Genomic DNA, 20,503 nt, shown 5'->3' on the forward strand with positions numbered 1-20,503 from the left:
ACAGATAGCACGTTCCTGTAGTGATGTTATGGTAATCTAACAGTTGGATGTTGGTTGCAAGGCGTGTATCTATAATCAAACTTCAGAATATGTTTTGCACAACAAAAGCACTACAATCAAGGTCTGTCTGGTACATTCTGGAGGTCAGATTGACATATTCTGTTCACTCTCATGAGGAGAGAGTAACTTTATTTGAGAAGGCCTGAAACATTCTATGGTCATATTAAATTCTAATTCAACTCAGTCACACAGTCAACTCAGTCAGCTCACTCAGTCACTCAGGTAAGTAAATAAGTGCTCTTTGGTAATATGTGTTTCTCTCTGTTCTTTGTTTTAGGTGTTCACATTGTTAGGTTCTTATATTGGCAGCTCAAGAACTCAACGGAGGTTTTCAGTGTGGTCTCACAAGCAGTTTACTCTGGTCACAGGTCACAGGTAAAGTCCTCACAGCGCCGGACTCAAGACGGACCGCGAGGGGCCGGTCAGAGGAGCCCCCTCTGGTGTGTGTGTCCCTCTGGTGTGTCCTGTCCCGTCTCTGTTTCCAGACATCTCATGTTTAAATGCTTGTTGGATATCCTAAAGTACGTAACCATTTCTGATTAACTGTTTAGGTCGGTGCGTCACAGATAGCACGTTCCTGTAGTGATGTTATGGTCATCTAACAGTTGGATGTTGGTTGCAAGGCGTGTATCTATAATCAAACTTCAGAATATGTTTTGCACAACAAAAGCACTACAATCAAGGTCTGTCTGGTACATTCTGGGGGTCAGATTGACATATTCTGTTCACTCTCATGAGGAGAGAGTAACTTTATTTGAGAAGGCCTGAAACATTCTATGGTCATATTAAATTCTAATTCAACTCAGTCACACAGTCAACTCAGTCAGCTCACTCAGTCACTCAGGTAAGTAAATAAGTGCTCTTTGGTAATATGTGTTTCTCTCTGTTCTTTGTTTTAGGTGTTCACATTGTTAGGTTCTTATATTGGCAGCTCAAGAACTCAACGGAGGTTTTCAGTGTGGTCTCACAAGCAGTTTACTCTGGTCACAGGTCACAGGTAAAGTCCTCACAGCGCCGGACTCAAGACGGACCGCGAGGGGCCGGTCAGAGGAGCCCCCTCTGGTGTGTGTGTCCCTCTGGTGTGTCCTGTCCCGTCTCTGTTTCCAGACATCTCATGTTTAAATGCTTGTTGGATATCATAAAGTACGTAACCATTTCTGATTAACTGTTTAGGTCGGTGCGTCACAGATAGCACGTTCCTGTAGTGATGTTATGGTAATCTAACAGTTGGATGTTGGTTGCAAGGCGTGTATCTATAATCAAACTTCAGAATATGTTTTGCACAACAAAAGCACTACAATCAAGGTCTGTCTGGTACATTCTGGGGGTCAGATTGACATATTCTGTTCACTCTCATGAGGAGAGAGTAACTTTATTTGAGAAGGCCTGAAACATTCTATGGTCATATTAAATTCTAATTCAACAACATAGGGGATATGGCACACAGGACAGTGTCTCACAATAAAACAACATGCAAGGTAAGTATATAAAAGGAACAGGGATCCTGTTTCCATAAAACATGCTACTCACATATGTACACAATCATAGAATCATAAACAGAAAAGCAATAAATACATAAATGAATAGAATTCATGAAAGATATCCTTCTTTGTGGATTCCATTTTAGCCTGTACTGCTGTAAGGCTGATGGGACTATAGTGGTAATTACCCTCTTTGGCCGCCAGACGGAGACATTTCACCAGCTTCCAGTCCCTCCATTGAGCCAATAAGGCTTAATGCTATAGTGTTAGGTTCTTATATTGACAGCTCAAGAACTCAACGGAGGTTTTCAGTCTGGTCTCACAAGCAGTTTACTCTGGTCACAGGTCACAGGTAAAGTCCTTGCAGCGCCGGACTCATAACGGACCGCGAGGGGCCGGTCAGAGGAGCCCCCTCTGGTGTGTGTGTCCCTCTGGTGTGTCCTGTCCCGTCTCTGTTTCCAGACATCTCATGTTTAAATGCTTGTTGGATATCCTAAAGTACGTAACCATTTCTGATTAACTGTTTAGGTCGGTGCGTCACAGATGGCACGTTCCTGTAGTGATGTTATGGTCATCTAACAGTTGGATGTTGGTTGCAAGGCGTGTATCTATAATCAAACTTCAGAATATGTTTTGCACAACAAAAGCACTACAATCAAGGTCTGTCTGGTACATTCTGGGGATCAGATTGACATATTCTGTTCACTCTCATGAGGAGAGAGTAACTTTATTTGAGAAGGCCTGAAACATTCTATGGTCATATTAAATTCTAATTCAACTCAGTCACACAGTCAACTCAGTCAGCTCACTCAGTCACTCAGGTAAGTAAATAAGTGCTCTTTGGTAATATGTGTTTCTCTCTGTTCTTTGTTTTAGGTGTTCACATTGTTAGGTTCTTATATTGGCAGCTCAAGAACTCAACGGAGGTTTTCAGTCTGGTCTCACAAGCAGTTTACTCTGGTCACAGGTCACAGGTAAAGTCCTTGCAGCGCCGGACTCAAGACGGACCGCGAGGGGCCGGTCAGAGGAGCCCCCTCTGGTGTGTGTGTCCCTCTGGTGTGTCCTGTCCCGTCTCTGTTTCCAGACATCTCATGTTTAAATGCTTGTTGGATATCCTAAAGTACGTAACCATTTCTGATTAACTGTTTAGGTCCGTGCGTCACAGATAGCACGTTCCTGTAGTGATGTTATGGTAATCTAACAGTTGGATGTTGGTTGCAAGGCGTGTATCTATAATCAAACTTCAGAATATGTTTTGCACAACAAAAGCACTACAATCAAGGTCTGTCTGGTACATTCTGGAGGTCAGATTGACATATTCTGTTCACTCTCATGAGGAGAGAGTAACTTTATTTGAGAAGGCCTGAAACATTCTATGGTCATATTAAATTCTAATTCAACTCAGTCACACAGTCAACTCAGTCAGCTCACTCAGTCACTCAGGTAAGTAAATAAGTGCTCTTTGGTAATATGTGTTTCTCTCTGTTCTTTGTTTTAGGTGTTCACATTGTTAGGTTCTTATATTGGCAGCTCAAGAACTCAACGGAGGTTTTCAGTGTGGTCTCACAAGCAGTTTACTCTGGTCACAGGTCACAGGTAAAGTCCTCACAGCGCCGGACTCAAGACGGACCGCGAGGGGCCGGTCAGAGGAGCCCCCTCTGGTGTGTGTGTCCCTCTGGTGTGTCCTGTCCCGTCTCTGTTTCCAGACATCTCATGTTTAAATGCTTGTTGGATATCATAAAGTACGTAACCATTTCTGATTAACTGTTTAGGTCGGTGCGTCACAGATAGCACGTTCCTGTAGTGATGTTATGGTAATCTAACAGTTGGATGTTGGGTGCAAGGCGTGTATCTATAATCAAACTTCAGAATATGTTTTGCACAACAAAAGCACTACAATCAAGGTCTGTCTGGTACATTCTGGAGGTCAGATTGACATATTCTGTTCACTCTCATGAGGAGAGAGTAACTTTATTTGAGAAGGCCTGAAACATTCTATGGTCATATTAAATTCTAATTCAACTCAGTCACACAGTCAACTCAGTCAGCTCACTCAGTCACTCAGGTAAGTAAATAAGTGCTCTTTGGTAATATGTGTTTCTCTCTGTTCTTTGTTTTAGGTGTTCACATTGTTAGGTTCTTATATTGGCAGCTCAAGAACTCAACGGAGGTTTTCAGTGTGGTCTCACAAGCAGTTTACTCTGGTCACAGGTCACAGGTAAAGTCCTCACAGCGCCGGACTCAAGACGGACCGCGAGGGGCCGGTCAGAGGAGCCCCCTCTGGTGTGTGTGTCCCTCTGGTGTGTCCTGTCCCGTCTCTGTTTCCAGACATCTCATGTTTAAATGCTTGTTGGATATCCTAAAGTACGTAACCATTTCTGATTAACTGTTTAGGTCGGTGCGTCACAGATAGCACGTTCCTGTAGTGATGTTATGGTCATCTAACAGTTGGATGTTGGTTGCAAGGCGTGTATCTATAATCAAACTTCAGAATATGTTTTGCACAACAAAAGCACTACAATCAAGGTCTGTCTGGTACATTCTGGGGGTCAGATTGACATATTCTGTTCACTCTCATGAGGAGAGAGTAACTTTATTTGAGAAGGCCTGAAACATTCTATGGTCATATTAAATTCTAATTCAACTCAGTCACACAGTCAACTCAGTCAGCTCACTCAGTCACTCAGGTAAGTAAATAAGTGCTCTTTGGTAATATGTGTTTCTCTCTGTTCTTTGTTTTAGGTGTTCACATTGTTAGGTTCTTATATTGGCAGCTCAAGAACTCAACGGAGGTTTTCAGTGTGGTCTCACAAGCAGTTTACTCTGGTCACAGGTCACAGGTAAAGTCCTCACAGCGCCGGACTCAAGACGGACCGCGAGGGGCCGGTCAGAGGAGCCCCCTCTGGTGTGTGTGTCCCTCTGGTGTGTCCTGTCCCGTCTCTGTTTCCAGACATCTCATGTTTAAATGCTTGTTGGATATCATAAAGTACGTAACCATTTCTGATTAACTGTTTAGGTCGGTGCGTCACAGATAGCACGTTCCTGTAGTGATGTTATGGTAATCTAACAGTTGGATGTTGGTTGCAAGGCGTGTATCTATAATCAAACTTCAGAATATGTTTTGCACAACAAAAGCACTACAATCAAGGTCTGTCTGGTACATTCTGGAGGTCAGATTGACATATTCTGTTCACTCTCATGAGGAGAGAGTAACTTTATTTGAGAAGGCCTGAAACATTCTATGGTCATATTAAATTCTAATTCAACAACATAGGGGATATGGCACACAGGACAGTGTCTCACAATAAAACAACATGCAAGGTAAGTATATAAAAGGAACAGGGATCCTGTTTCCATAAAACATGCTACTCACATATGTACACAATCATAGAATCATAAACAGAAAAGCAATAACTACATAAATGAATAGAATTCATGAAAGATATCCTTCTTTGTGGATTCCATTTTAGCCTGTACTGCTGTAAGGCTGATGGGACTATAGTGGTAATTACCCTCTTTGGCCGCCAGATGGAGACATTTCACCAGCTTCCAGTCCCTCCATTGAGCCAATAAGGCTTAATGCTATAGTGTTAGGTTCTTATATTGGCAGCTCAAGAACTCAACGGAGGTTTTCAGTGTGGTCTCACAAGCAGTTTACTCTGGTCACAGGTCACAGGTAAAGTCCTCACAGCGCCGGACTCAAGACGGACCGCGAGGGGCCGGTCAGAGGAGCCCCCTCTGGTGTGTGTGTCCCTCTGGTGTGTCCTGTCCCGTCTCTGTTTCCAGACATCTCATGTTTAAATGCTTGTTGGATATCATAAAGTACGTAACCATTTCTGATTAACTGTTTAGGTCGGTGCGTCACAGATAGCACGTTCCTGTAGTGATGTTATGGTAATCTAACAGTTGGATGTTGGTTGCAAGGCGTGTATCTATAATCAAACTTCAGAATATGTTTTGCACAACAAAAGCACTACAATCAAGGTCTGTCTGGTACATTCTGGAGGTCAGATTGACATATTCTGTTCACTCTCATGAGGAGAGAGTAACTTTATTTGAGAAGGCCTGAAACATTCTATGGTCATATTAAATTCTAATTCAACTCAGTCACACAGTCAACTCAGTCAGCTCACTCAGTCACTCAGGTAAGTAAATAAGTGCTCTTTGGTAATATGTGTTTCTCTCTGTTCTTTGTTTTAGGTGTTCACATTGTTAGGTTCTTATATTGGCAGCTCAAGAACTCAACGGAGGTTTTCAGTGTGGTCTCACAAGCAGTTTACTCTGGTCACAGGTCACAGGTAAAGTCCTCACAGCGCCGGACTCAAGACGGACCGCGAGGGGCCGGTCAGAGGAGCCCCCTCTGGTGTGTGTGTCCCTCTGGTGTGTCCTGTCCCGTCTCTGTTTCCAGACATCTCATGTTTAAATGCTTGTTGGATATCATAAAGTACGTAACCATTTCTGATTAACTGTTTAGGTCGGTGCGTCACAGATAGCACGTTCCTGTAGTGATGTTATGGTAATCTAACAGTTGGATGTTGGGTGCAAGGCGTGTATCTATAATCAAACTTCAGAATATGTTTTGCACAACAAAAGCACTACAATCAAGGTCTGTCTGGTACATTCTGGGGGTCAGATTGACATATTCTGTTCACTCTCATGAGGAGAGAGTAACTTTATTTGAGAAGGCCTGAAACATTCTATGGTCATATTAAATTCTAATTCAACAACATAGGGGATATGGCACACAGGACAGTGTCTCACAATAAAACAACATGCAAGGTAAGTATATAAAAGGAACAGGGATCCTGTTTCCATAAAACATGCTACTCACATATGTACACAATCATAGAATCATAAAGAGAAAAGCAATAAATACATAAATGAATAGAATTCATGAAAGATATCCTTCTTTGTGGATTCCATTTTAGCCTGTACTGCTGTAAGGCTGATGGGATTATAGTGGTAATTACCCTCTTTGGCCGCCAGACGGAGACATTTCACCAGCTTCCAGTCCCTCCATTGAGCCAATAAGGCTTAATGCTATAGTGTTAGGTTCTTATATTGGCAGCTCAAGAACTCAACGGAGGTTTTCAGTCTGGTCTCACAAGCAGTTTACTCTGGTCACAGGTCACAGGTAAAGTCCTCACAGCGCCGGACTCAAGACGGACCGCGAGGGGCCGGTCAGAGGAGCCCCCTCTGGTGTGTGTGTCCCTCTGGTGTGTCCTGTCCCGTCTCTGTTTCCAGACATCTCATGTTTAAATGCTTGTTGGATATCATAAAGTACGTAACCATTTCTGATTAACTGTTTAGGTCGGTGCGTCACAGATAGCACGTTCCTGTAGTGATGTTATGGTAATCTAACAGTTGGATGTTGGTTGCAAGGCGTGTATCTATAATCAAACTTCAGAATATGTTTTGCACAACAAAAGCACTACAATCAAGGTCTGTCTGGTACATTCTGGGGATCAGATTGACATATTCTGTTCACTCTCATGAGGAGAGAGTAACTTTATTTGAGAAGGCCTGAAACATTCTATGGTCATATTAAATTCTAATTCAACTCAGTCACACAGTCAACTCAGTCAGCTCACTCAGTCACTCAGGTAAGTAAATAAGTGCTCTTTGGTAATATGTGTTTCTCTCTGTTCTTTGTTTTAGGTGTTCACATTGTTAGGTTCTTATATTGGCAGCTCAAGAACTCAACGGAGGTTTTCAGTGTGGTCTCACAAGCAGTTTACTCTGGTCACAGGTCACAGGTAAAGTCCTCACAGCGCCGGACTCAAGACGGACCGCGAGGGGCCGGTCAGAGGAGCCCCCTCTGGTGTGTGTGTCCCTCTGGTGTGTCCTGTCCCGTCTCTGTTTCCAGACATCTCATGTTTAAATGCTTGTTGGATATCCTAAAGTACGTAACCATTTCTGATTAACTGTTTAGGTCGGTGCGTCACAGATAGCACGTTCCTGTAGTGATGTTATGGTCATCTAACAGTTGGATGTTGGTTGCAAGGCGTGTATCTATAATCAAACTTCAGAATATGTTTTGCACAACAAAAGCACTACAATCAAGGTCTGTCTGGTACATTCTGGGGGTCAGATTGACATATTCTGTTCACTCTCATGAGGAGAGAGTAACTTTATTTGAGAAGGCCTGAAACATTCTATGGTCATATTAAATTCTAATTCAACTCAGTCACACAGTCAACTCAGTCAGCTCACTCAGTCACTCAGGTAAGTAAATAAGTGCTCTTTGGTAATATGTGTTTCTCTCTGTTCTTTGTTTTAGGTGTTCACATTGTTAGGTTCTTATATTGGCAGCTCAAGAACTCAACGGAGGTTTTCAGTCTGGTCTCACAAGCAGTTTACTCTGGTCACAGGTCACAGGTAAAGTCCTCACAGCGCCGGACTCAAGACGGACCGCGAGGGGCCGGTCAGAGGAGCCCCCTCTGGTGTGTGTGTCCCTCTGGTGTGTCCTGTCCCGTCTCTGTTTCCAGACATCTCATGTTTAAATGCTTGTTGGATATCATAAAGTACGTAACCATTTCTGATTAACTGTTTAGGTCGGTGCGTCACAGATAGCACGTTCCTGTAGTGATGTTATGGTAATCTAACAGTTGGATGTTGGTTGCAAGGCGTGTATCTATAATCAAACTTCAGAATATGTTTTGCACAACAAAAGCACTACAATCAAGGTCTGTCTGGTACATTCTGGAGGTCAGATTGACATATTCTGTTCACTCTCATGAGGAGAGAGTAACTTTATTTGAGAAGGCCTGAAACATTCTATGGTCATATTAAATTCTAATTCAACTCAGTCACACAGTCAACTCAGTCAGCTCACTCAGTCACTCAGGTAAGTAAATAAGTGCTCTTTGGTAATATGTGTTTCTCTCTGTTCTTTGTTTTAGGTGTTCACATTGTTAGGTTCTTATATTGGCAGCTCAAGAACTCAACGGAGGTTTTCAGTGTGGTCTCACAAGCAGTTTACTCTGGTCACAGGTCACAGGTAAAGTCCTCACAGCGCCGGACTCAAGACGGACCGCGAGGGGCCGGTCAGAGGAGCCCCCTCTGGTGTGTGTGTCCCTCTGGTGTGTCCTGTCCCGTCTCTGTTTCCAGACATCTCATGTTTAAATGCTTGTTGGATATCCTAAAGTACGTAACCATTTCTGATTAACTGTTTAGGTCGGTGCGTCACAGATAGCACGTTCCTGTAGTGATGTTATGGTCATCTAACAGTTGGATGTTGGTTGCAAGGCGTGTATCTATAATCAAACTTCAGAATATGTTTTGCACAACAAAAGCACTACAATCAAGGTCTGTCTGGTACATTCTGGGGGTCAGATTGACATATTCTGTTCACTCTCATGAGGAGAGAGTAACTTTATTTGAGAAGGCCTGAAACATTCTATGGTCATATTAAATTCTAATTCAACTCAGTCACACAGTCAACTCAGTCAGCTCACTCAGTCACTCAGGTAAGTAAATAAGTGCTCTTTGGTAATATGTGTTTCTCTCTGTTCTTTGTTTTAGGTGTTCACATTGTTAGGTTCTTATATTGGCAGCTCAAGAACTCAACGGAGGTTTTCAGTCTGGTCTCACAAGCAGTTTACTCTGGTCACAGGTCACAGGTAAAGTCCTTGCAGCGCCGGACTCAAGACGGACCGCGAGGGGCCGGTCAGAGGAGCCCCCTCTGGTGTGTGTGTCCCTCTGGTGTGTCCTGTCCCGTCTCTGTCCTGTCTCTGTTTCCAGACATCTCATGTTTAAATGCTTGTTGGATATCCTAAAGTACGTAACCATTTCTGATTAACTGTTTAGGTCCGTGCGTCACAGATAGCACGTTCCTGTAGTGATGTTATGGTCATCTAACAGTTGGATGTTGGTTGCAAGGCGTGTATCTATAATCAAACTTCAGAATATGTTTTGCACAACAAAAGCACTACAATCAAGGTCTGTCTGGTACATTCTGGGGGTCAGATTGACATATTCTGTTCACTCTCATGAGGAGAGAGTAACTTTATTTGAGAAGGCCTGAAACATTCTATGGTCATATTAAATTCTAATTCAACAACATAGGGGATATGGCACACAGGACTGTGTCTCACAATAAAACAACATGCAAGGTAAGTATATAAAAGGAACAGGGATCCTGTTTCCATAAAACATGCTACTCACATATGTACACAATCATAGAATCATAAAGAGAAAAGCAATAAATACATAAATGAATAGAATTCATGAAAGATATCCTTCTTTGTGGATTCCATTTTACCCTGTACTGCTGTAAGGCTGATGGGACTATAGTGGTAATTACCCTCTTTGGCCGCCAGATGGAGACATTTCACCAGCTTCCAGTCCCTCCATTGAGCCAATAAGGCTTAATGCTATAGTGTTAGGTTCTTATATTGGCAGCTCAAGAACTCAACGGAGGTTTTCAGTGTGGTCTCACAAGCAGTTTACTCTGGTCACAGGTCACAGGTAAAGTCCTCACAGCGCCGGACTCAAGACGGACCGCGAGGGGCCGGTCAGAGGAGCCCCCTCTGGTGTGTGTGTCCCTCTGGTGTGTCCTGTCCCGTCTCTGTTTCCAGACATCTCATGTTTAAATGCTTGTTGGATATCATAAAGTACGTAACCATTTCTGATTAACTGTTTAGGTCGGTGCGTCACAGATAGCACGTTCCTGTAGTGATGTTATGGTAATCTAACAGTTGGATGTTGGTTGCAAGGCGTGTATCTATAATCAAACTTCAGAATATGTTTTGCACAACAAAAGCACTACAATCAAGGTCTGTCTGGTACATTCTGGGGGTCAGATTGACATATTCTGTTCACTCTCATGAGGAGAGAGTAACTTTATTTGAGAAGGCCTGAAACATTCTATGGTCATATTAAATTCTAATTCAACAACATAGGGGATATGGCACACAGGACAGTGTCTCACAATAAAACAACATGCAAGGTAAGTATATAAAAGGAACAGGGATCCTGTTTCCATAAAACATGCTACTCACATATGTACACAATCATAGAATCATAAAGAGAAAAGCAATAAATACATAAATGAATAGAATTCATGAAAGATATCCTTCTTTGTGGATTCCATTTTAGCCTGTACTGCTGTAAGGCTGATGGGACTATAGTGGTAATTACCCTCTTTGGCCGCCAGATGGAGACATTTCACCAGCTTCCAGTCCCTCCATTGAGCCAATAAGGCTTAATGCTATAGTGTTAGGTTCTTATATTGACAGCTCAAGAACTCAACGGAGGTTTTCAGTCTGGTCTCACAAGCAGTTTACTCTGGTCACAGGTCACAGGTAAAGTCCTTGCAGCGCCGGACTCATAACGGACCGCGAGGGGCCGGTCAGAGGAGCCCCCTCTGGTGTGTGTGTCCCTCTGGTGTGTCCTGTCCCGTCTCTGTTTCCAGACATCTCATGTTTAAATGCTTGTTGGATATCCTAAAGTACGTAACCATTTCTGATTAACTGTTTAGGTCGGTGCGTCACAGATAGCACGTTCCTGTAGTGATGTTATGGTCATCTAACAGTTGGATGTTGGTTGCAAGGCGTGTATCTATAATCAAACTTCAGAATATGTTTTGCACAACAAAAGCACTACAATCAAGGTCTGTCTGGTACATTCTGGGGGTCAGATTGACATATTCTGTTCACTCTCATGAGGAGAGAGTAACTTTATTTGAGAAGGCCTGAAACATTCTATGGTCATATTAAATTCTAATTCAACTCAGTCACACAGTCAACTCAGTCAGCTCACTCAGTCACTCAGGTAAGTAAATAAGTGCTCTTTGGTAATATGTGTTTCTCTCTGTTCTTTGTTTTAGGTGTTCACATTGTTAGGTTCTTATATTGGCAGCTCAAGAACTCAACGGAGGTTTTCAGTCTGGTCTCACAAGCAGTTTACTCTGGTCACAGGTCACAGGTAAAGTCCTCACAGCGCCGGACTCAAGACGGACCGCGAGGGGCCGGTCAGAGGAGCCCCCTCTGGTGTGTGTGTCCCTCTGGTGTGTCCTGTCCCGTCTCTGTTTCCAGACATCTCATGTTTAAATGCTTGTTGGATATCATAAAGTACGTAACCATTTCTGATTAACTGTTTAGGTCGGTGCGTCACAGATAGCACGTTCCTGTAGTGATGTTATGGTAATCTAACAGTTGGATGTTGGTTGCAAGGCGTGTATCTATAATCAAACTTCAGAATATGTTTTGCACAACAAAAGCACTACAATCAAGGTCTGTCTGGTACATTCTGGAGGTCAGATTGACATATTCTGTTCACTCTCATGAGGAGAGAGTAACTTTATTTGAGAAGGCCTGAAACATTCTATGGTCATATTAAATTCTAATTCAACAACATAGGGGATATGGCACACAGGACAGTGTCTCACAATAAAACAACATGCAAGGTAAGTATATAAAAGGAACAGGGATCCTGTTTCCATAAAACATGCTACTCACATATGTACACAATCATAAAATCATAAAGAGAAAAGCAATAAATACATAAATGAATAGAATTCATGAAAGATATCCTTCTTTGTGGATTCCATTTTAGCCTGTACTGCTGTAAGGCTGATGGGACTATAGTGGTAATTACCCTCTTTGGCCGCCAGATGGAGACATTTCACCAGCTTCCAGTCCCTCCATTGAGCCAATAAGGCTTAATGCTATAGTGTTAGGTTCTTATATTGGCAGCTCAAGAACTCAACGGAGGTTTTCAGTGTGGTCTCACAAGCAGTTTACTCTGGTCACAGGTCACAGGTAAAGTCCTCACAGCGCCGGACTCAAGACGGACCGCGAGGGGCCGGTCAGAGGAGCCCCCTCTGGTGTGTGTGTCCCTCTGGTGTGTCCTGTCCCGTCTCTGTTTCCAGACATCTCATGTTTAAATGCTTGTTGGATATCATAAAGTACGTAACCATTTCTGATTAACTGTTTAGGTCGGTGCGTCACAGATAGCACGTTCCTGTAGTGATGTTATGGTAATCTAACAGTTGGATGTTGGTTGCAAGGCGTGTATCTATAATCAAACTTCAGAATATGTTTTGCACAACAAAAGCACTACAATCAAGGTCTGTCTGGTACATTCTGGGGGTCAGATTGACATATTCTGTTCACTCTCATGAGGAGAGAGTAACTTTATTTGAGAAGGCCTGAAACATTCTATGGTCATATTAAATTCTAATTCAACAACATAGGGGATATGGCACACAGGACAGTGTCTCACAATAAAACAACATGCAAGGTAAGTATATAAAAGGAACAGGGATCCTGTTTCCATAAAACATGCTACTCACATATGTACACAATCATAGAATCATAAACAGAAAAGCAATAAATACATAAATGAATAGAATTCATGAAAGATATCCTTCTTTGTGGATTCCATTTTAGCCTGTACTGCTGTAAGGCTGATGGGACTATAGTGGTAATTACCCTCTTTGGCCGCCAGACGGAGACATTTCACCAGCTTCCAGTCCCTCCATTGAGCCAATAAGGCTTAATGCTATAGTGTTAGGTTCTTATATTGACAGCTCAAGAACTCAACGGAGGTTTTCAGTCTGGTCTCACAAGCAGTTTACTCTGGTCACAGGTCACAGGTAAAGTCCTTGCAGCGCCGGACTCATAACGGACCGCGAGGGGCCGGTCAGAGGAGCCCCCTCTGGTGTGTGTGTCCCTCTGGTGTGTCCTGTCCCGTCTCTGTTTCCAGACATCTCATGTTTAAATGCTTGTTGGATATCCTAAAGTACGTAACCATTTCTGATTAACTGTTTAGGTCGGTGCGTCACAGATGGCACGTTCCTGTAGTGATGTTATGGTCATCTAACAGTTGGATGTTGGTTGCAAGGCGTGTATCTATAATCAAACTTCAGAATATGTTTTGCACAACAAAAGCACTACAATCAAGGTCTGTCTGGTACATTCTGGGGATCAGATTGACATATTCTGTTCACTCTCATGAGGAGAGAGTAACTTTATTTGAGAAGGCCTGAAACATTCTATGGTCATATTAAATTCTAATTCAACTCAGTCACACAGTCAACTCAGTCAGCTCACTCAGTCACTCAGGTAAGTAAATAAGTGCTCTTTGGTAATATGTGTTTCTCTCTGTTCTTTGTTTTAGGTGTTCACATTGTTAGGTTCTTATATTGGCAGCTCAAGAACTCAACGGAGGTTTTCAGTGTGGTCTCACAAGCAGTTTACTCTGGTCACAGGTCACAGGTAAAGTCCTTGCAGCGCCGGACTCAAGACGGACCGCGAGGGGCCGGTCAGAGGAGCCCCCTCTGGTGTGTGTGTCCCTCTGGTGTGTCCTGTCCCGTCTCTGTTTCCAGACATCTCATGTTTAAATGCTTGTTGGATATCCTAAAGTACGTAACCATTTCTGATTAACTGTTTAGGTCCGTGCGTCACAGATAGCACGTTCCTGTAGTGATGTTATGGTAATCTAACAGTTGGATGTTGGTTGCAAGGCGTGTATCTATAATCAAACTTCAGAATATGTTTTGCACAACAAAAGCACTACAATCAAGGTCTGTCTGGTACATTCTGGAGGTCAGATTGACATATTCTGTTCACTCTCATGAGGAGAGAGTAACTTTATTTGAGAAGGCCTGAAACATTCTATGGTCATATTAAATTCTAATTCAACAACATAGGGGATATGGCACACAGGACAGTGTCTCACAATAAAACAACATGCAAGGTAAGTATATAAAAGGAACAGGGATCCTGTTTCCATAAAACATGCTACTCACATATGTACACAATCATAGAATCATAAACAGAAAAGCAATAACTACATAAATGAATAGAATTCATGAAAGATATCCTTCTTTGTGGATTCCATTTTAGCCTGTACTGCTGTAAGGCTGATGGGACTATAGTGGTAATTACCCTCTTTGGCCGCCAGATGGAGACATTTCACCAGCTTCCAGTCCCTCCATTGAGCCAATAAGGCTTAATGCTATAGTGTTAGGTTCTTATATTGACAGCTCAAGAACTCAACGGAGGTTTTCAGTCTGGTCTCACAAGCAGTTTACTCTGGTCACAGGTCACAGGTAAAGTCCTCACAGCGCCGGACTCAAGACGGACCGCGAGGGGCCGGTCAGAGGAGCCCCCTCTGGTGTGTGTGTCCCTCTGGTGTGTCCTGTCCCGTCTCTGTTTCCAGACATCTCATGTTTAAATGCTTGTTGGATATCATAAAGTACGTAACCATTTCTGATTAACTGTTTAGGTCGGTGCGTCACAGATAGCACGTTCCTGTAGTGATGTTATGGTAATCTAACAGTTGGATGTTGGTTGCAAGGCGTGTATCTATAATCAAACTTCAGAATATGTTTTGCACAACAAAAGCACTACAATCAAGGTCTGTCTGGTACATTCTGGAGGTCAGATTGACATATTCTGTTCACTCTCATGAGGAGAGAGTAACTTTATTTGAGAAGGCCTGAAACATTCTATGGTCATATTAAATTCTAATTCAACTCAGTCACACAGTCAACTCAGTCAGCTCACTCAGTCACTCAGGTAAGTAAATAAGTGCTCTTTGGTAATATGTGTTTCTCTCTGTTCTTTGTTTTAGGTGTTCACATTGTTAGGTTCTTATATTGGCAGCTCAAGAACTCAACGGAGGTTTTCAGTGTGGTCTCACAAGCAGTTTACTCTGGTCACAGGTCACAGGTAAAGTCCTCACAGCGCCGGACTCAAGACGGACCGCGAGGGGCCGGTCAGAGGAGCCCCCTCTGGTGTGTGTGTCCCTCTGGTGTGTCCTGTCCCGTCTCTGTTTCCAGACATCTCATGTTTAAATGCTTGTTGGATATCATAAAGTACGTAACCATTTCTGATTAACTGTTTAGGTCGGTGCGTCACAGATAGCACGTTCCTGTAGTGATGTTATGGTAATCTAACAGTTGGATGTTGGGTGCAAGGCGTGTATCTATAATCAAACTTCAGAATATGTTTTGCACAACAAAAGCACTACAATCAAGGTCTGTCTGGTACATTCTGGGGGTCAGATTGACATATTCTGTTCACTCTCATGAGGAGAGAGTAACTTTATTTGAGAAGGCCTGAAACATTCTATGGTCATATTAAATTCTAATTCAACAACATAGGGGATATGGCACACAGGACAGTGTCTCACAATAAAACAACATGCAAGGTAAGTATATAAAAGGAACAGGGATCCTGTTTCCATAAAACATGCTACTCACATATGTACACAATCATAGAATCATAAAGAGAAAAGCAATAAATACATAAATGAATAGAATTCATGAAAGATATCCTTCTTTGTGGATTCCATTTTAGCCTGTACTGCTGTAAGGCTGATGGGACTATAGTGGTAATTACCCTCTTTGGCCGCCAGATGAAGACATTTCACCAGCTTCCAGTCCCTCCATTGAGCCAATAAGGCTTAATGCTATAGTGTTAGGTTCTTATATTGACAGCTCAAGAACTCAACGGAGGTTTTCAGTCTGGTCTCACAAGCAGTTTACTCTGGTCACAGGTCACAGGTAAAGTCCTTGCAGCGCCGGACTCATAACGGACCGCGAGGGGCCGGTCAGAGGAGCCCCCTCTGGTGTGTGTGTCCCTCTGGTGTGTCCTGTCCCGTCTCTGTTTCCAGACATCTCATGTTTAAATGCTTGTTGGATATCCTAAAGTACGTAACCATTTCTGATTAACTGTTTAGGTCGGTGCGTCACAGATAGCACGTTCCTGTAGTGATGTTATGGTCATCTAACAGTTGGATGTTGGTTGCAAGGCGTGTATCTATAATCAAACTTCAGAATATGTTTTGCACAACAAAAGCACTACAATCAAGGTCTGTCTGGTACATTCTGGGGGTCAGATTGACATATTCTGTTCACTCTCATGAGGAGAGAGTAACTTTATTTGAGAAGGCCTGAAACATTCTATGGTCATATTAAATTCTAATTCAACTCAGTCACACAGTCAACTCAGTCAGCTCACTCAGTCACTCAGGTAAGTAAATAAGTGCTCTTTGGTAATATGTGTTTCTCTCTGTTCTTTGTTTTAGGTGTTCACATTGTTAGGTTCTTATATTGGCAGCTCAAGAACTCAACGGAGGTTTTCAGTCTGGTCTCACAAGCAGTTTACTCTGGTCACAGGTCACAGGTAAAGTCCTCACAGCGCCGGACTCAAGACGGACCGCGAGGGGCCGGTCAGAGGAGCCCCCTCTGGTGTGTGTGTCCCTCTGGTGTGTCCTGTCCCGTCTCTGTTTCCAGACATCTCATGTTTAAATGCTTGTTGGATATCATAAAGTACGTAACCATTTCTGATTAACTGTTTAGGTCGGTGCGTCACAGATAGCACGTTCCTGTAGTGATGTTATGGTAATCTAACAGTTGGATGTTGGTTGCAAGGCGTGTATCTATAATCAAACTTCAGAATATGTTTTGCACAACAAAAGCACTACAATCAAGGTCTGTCTGGTACATTCTGGAGGTCAGATTGACATATTCTGTTCACTCTCATGAGGAGAGAGTAACTTTATTTGAGAAGGCCTGAAACATTCTATGGTCATATTAAATTCTAATTCAACAACATAGGGGATATGGCACACAGGACAGTGTCTCACAATAAAACAACATGCAAGGTAAGTATATAAAAGGAACAGGGATCCTGTTTCCATAAAACATGCTACTCACATATGTACACAATCATAAAATCATAAAGAGAAAAGCAATAAATACATAAATGAATAGAATTCATGAAAGATATCCTTCTTTGTGGATTCCATTTTAGCCTGTACTGCTGTAAGGCTGATGGGACTATAGTGGTAATTACCCTCTTTAGCCGCCAGATGGAGACATTTCACCAGCTTCCAGTCCCTCCATTGAGCCAATAAGGCTTAATGCTATAGTGTTAGGTTCTTATATTGGCAGCTCAAGAACTCAACGGAGGTTTTCAGTGTGGTCTCACAAGCAGTTTACTCTGGTCACAGGTCACAGGTAAAGTCCTCACAGCGCCGGACTCAAGACGGACCGCGAGGGGCCGGTCAGAGGAGCCCCCTCTGGTGTGTGTGTCCCTCTGGTGTGTCCTGTCCCGTCTCTGTTTCCAGACATCTCATGTTTAAATGCTTGTTGGATATCATAAAGTACGTAACCATTTCTGATTAACTGTTTAGGTCGGTGCGTCACAGATAGCACGTTCCTGTAGTGATGTTATGGTAATCTAACAGTTGGATGTTGGTTGCAAGGCGTGTATCTATAATCAAACTTCAGAATATGTTTTGCACAACAAAAGCACTACAATCAAGGTCTGTCTGGTACATTCTGGGGGTCAGATTGACATATTCTGTTCACTCTCATGAGGAGAGAGTAACTTTATTTGAGAAGGCCTGAAACATTCTATGGTCATATTAAATTCTAATTCAACAACATAGGGGATATGGCACACAGGACAGTGTCTCACAATAAAACAACATGCAAGGTAAGTATATAAAAGGAACAGGGATCCTGTTTCCATAAAACATGCTACTCACATATGTACACAATCATAGAATCATAAACAGAAAAGCAATAAATACATAAATGAATAGAATTCATGAAAGATATCCTTCTTTGTGGATTCCATTTTAGCCTGTACTGCTGTAAGGCTGATGGGACTATAGTGGTAATTACCCTCTTTGGCCGCCAGATGGAGACATTTCACCAGCTTCCAGTCCCTCCATTGAGCCAATAAGGCTTAATGCTATAGTGTTAGGTTCTTATATTGACAGCTCAAGAACTCAACGGAGGTTTTCAGTCTGGTCTCACAAGCAGTTTACTCTGGTCACAGGTCACAGGTAAAGTCCTTGCAGCGCCGGACTCATAACGGACCGCGAGGGGCCGGTCAGAGGAGCCCCCTCTGGTGTGTGTGTCCCTCTGGTGTGTCCTGTCCCGTCTCTGTTTCCAGACATCTCATGTTTAAATGCTTGTTGGATATCCTAAAGTACGTAACCATTTCTGATTAACTGTTTAGGTCGGTGCGTCACAGATGGCACGTTCCTGTAGTGATGTTATGGTAATCTAACAGTTGGATGTTGGTTGCAAGGCGTGTATCTATAATCAAACTTCAGAATATGTTTTGCACAACAAAAGCACTACAATCAAGGTCTGTCTGGTACATTCTGGGGATCAGATTGACATATTCTGTTCACTCTCATGAGGAGAGAGTAACTTTATTTGAGAAGGCCTGAAACATTCTATGGTCATATTAAATTCTAATTCAACTCAGTCACACAGTCAACTCAGTCAGCTCACTCAGTCACTCAGGTAAGTAAATAAGTGCTCTTTGGTAATATGTGTTTCTCTCTGTTCTTTGTTTTAGGTGTTCACATTGTTAGGTTCTTATATTGGCAGCTCAAGAACTCAACGGAGGTTTTCAGTCTGGTCTCACAAGCAGTTTACTCTGGTCACAGGTCACAGGTAAAGTCCTTGCAGCGCCGGACTCAAGACGGACCGCGAGGGGCCGGTCAGAGGAGCCCCCTCTGGTGTGTGTGTCCCTCTGGTGTGTCCTGTCCCGTCTCTGTTTCCAGACATCTCATGTTTAAATGCTTGTTGGATATCCTAAAGTACGTAACCATTTCTGATTAACTGTTTAGGTCCGTGCGTCACAGATAGCACGTTCCTGTAGTGATGTTATGGTAATCTAACAGTTGGATGTTGGTTGCAAGGCGTGTATCTATAATCAAACTTCAGAATATGTTTTGCACAACAAAAGCACTACAATCAAGGTCTGTCTGGTACATTCTGGAGGTCAGATTGACATATTCTGTTCACTCTCATGAGGAGAGAGTAACTTTATTTGAGAAGGCCTGAAACATTCTATGGTCATATTAAATTCTAATTCAACAACATAGGGGATATGGCACACAGGACAGTGTCTCACAATAAAACAACATGCAAGGTAAGTATATAAAAGGAACAGGGATCCTGTTTCCATAAAACATGCTACTCACATATGTACACAATCATAGAATCATAAACAGAAAAGCAATAACTACATAAATGAATAGAATTCATGAAAGATATCCTTCTTTGTGGATTCCATTTTAGCCTGTACTGCTGTAAGGCTGATGGGACTATAGTGGTAATTACCCTCTTTGGCCGCCAGATGGAGACATTTCACCAGCTTCCAGTCCCTCCATTGAGCCAATAAGGCTTAATGCTATAGTGTTAGGTTCTTATATTGGCAGCTCAAGAACTCAACGGAGGTTTTCAGTGTGGTCTCACAAGCAGTTTACTCTGGTCACAGGTCACAGGTAAAGTCCTCACAGCGCCGGACTCAAGACGGACCGCGAGGGGCCGGTCAGAGGAGCCCCCTCTGGTGTGTGTGTCCCTCTGGTGTGTCCTGTCCCGTCTCTGTTTCCAGACATCTCATGTTTAAATGCTTGTTGGATATCATAAAGTACGTAACCATTTCTGATTAACTGTTTAGGTCGGTGCGTCACAGATAGCACGTTCCTGTAGTGATGTTATGGTAATCTAACAGTTGGATGTTGGTTGCAAGGCGTGTATCTATAATCAAACTTCAGAATATGTTTTGCACAACAAAAGCACTACAATCAAGGTCTGTCTGGTACATTCTGGAGGTCAGATTGACATATTCTGTTCACTCTCATGAGGAGAGAGTAACTTTATTTGAGAAGGCCTGAAACATTCTATGGTCATATTAAATTCTAATTCAACTCAGTCACACAGTCAACTCAGTCAGCTCACTCAGTCACTCAGGTAAGTAAATAAGTGCTCTTTGGTAATATGTGTTTCTCTCTGTTCTTTGTTTTAGGTGTTCACATTGTTAGGTTCTTATATTGGCAGCTCAAGAACTCAACGGAGGTTTTCAGTGTGGTCTCACAAGCAGTTTACTCTGGTCACAGGTCACAGGTAAAGTCCTCACAGCGCCGGACTCAAGACGGACCGCGAGGGGCCGGTCAGAGGAGCCCCCTCTGGTGTGTGT

Source organism: Pempheris klunzingeri, unplaced genomic scaffold (assembly GCF_042242105.1).
Source record: "Pempheris klunzingeri isolate RE-2024b unplaced genomic scaffold, fPemKlu1.hap1 Scaffold_55, whole genome shotgun sequence".
Lineage (NCBI taxonomy): Eukaryota > Metazoa > Chordata > Actinopteri > Acropomatiformes > Pempheridae > Pempheris > Pempheris klunzingeri.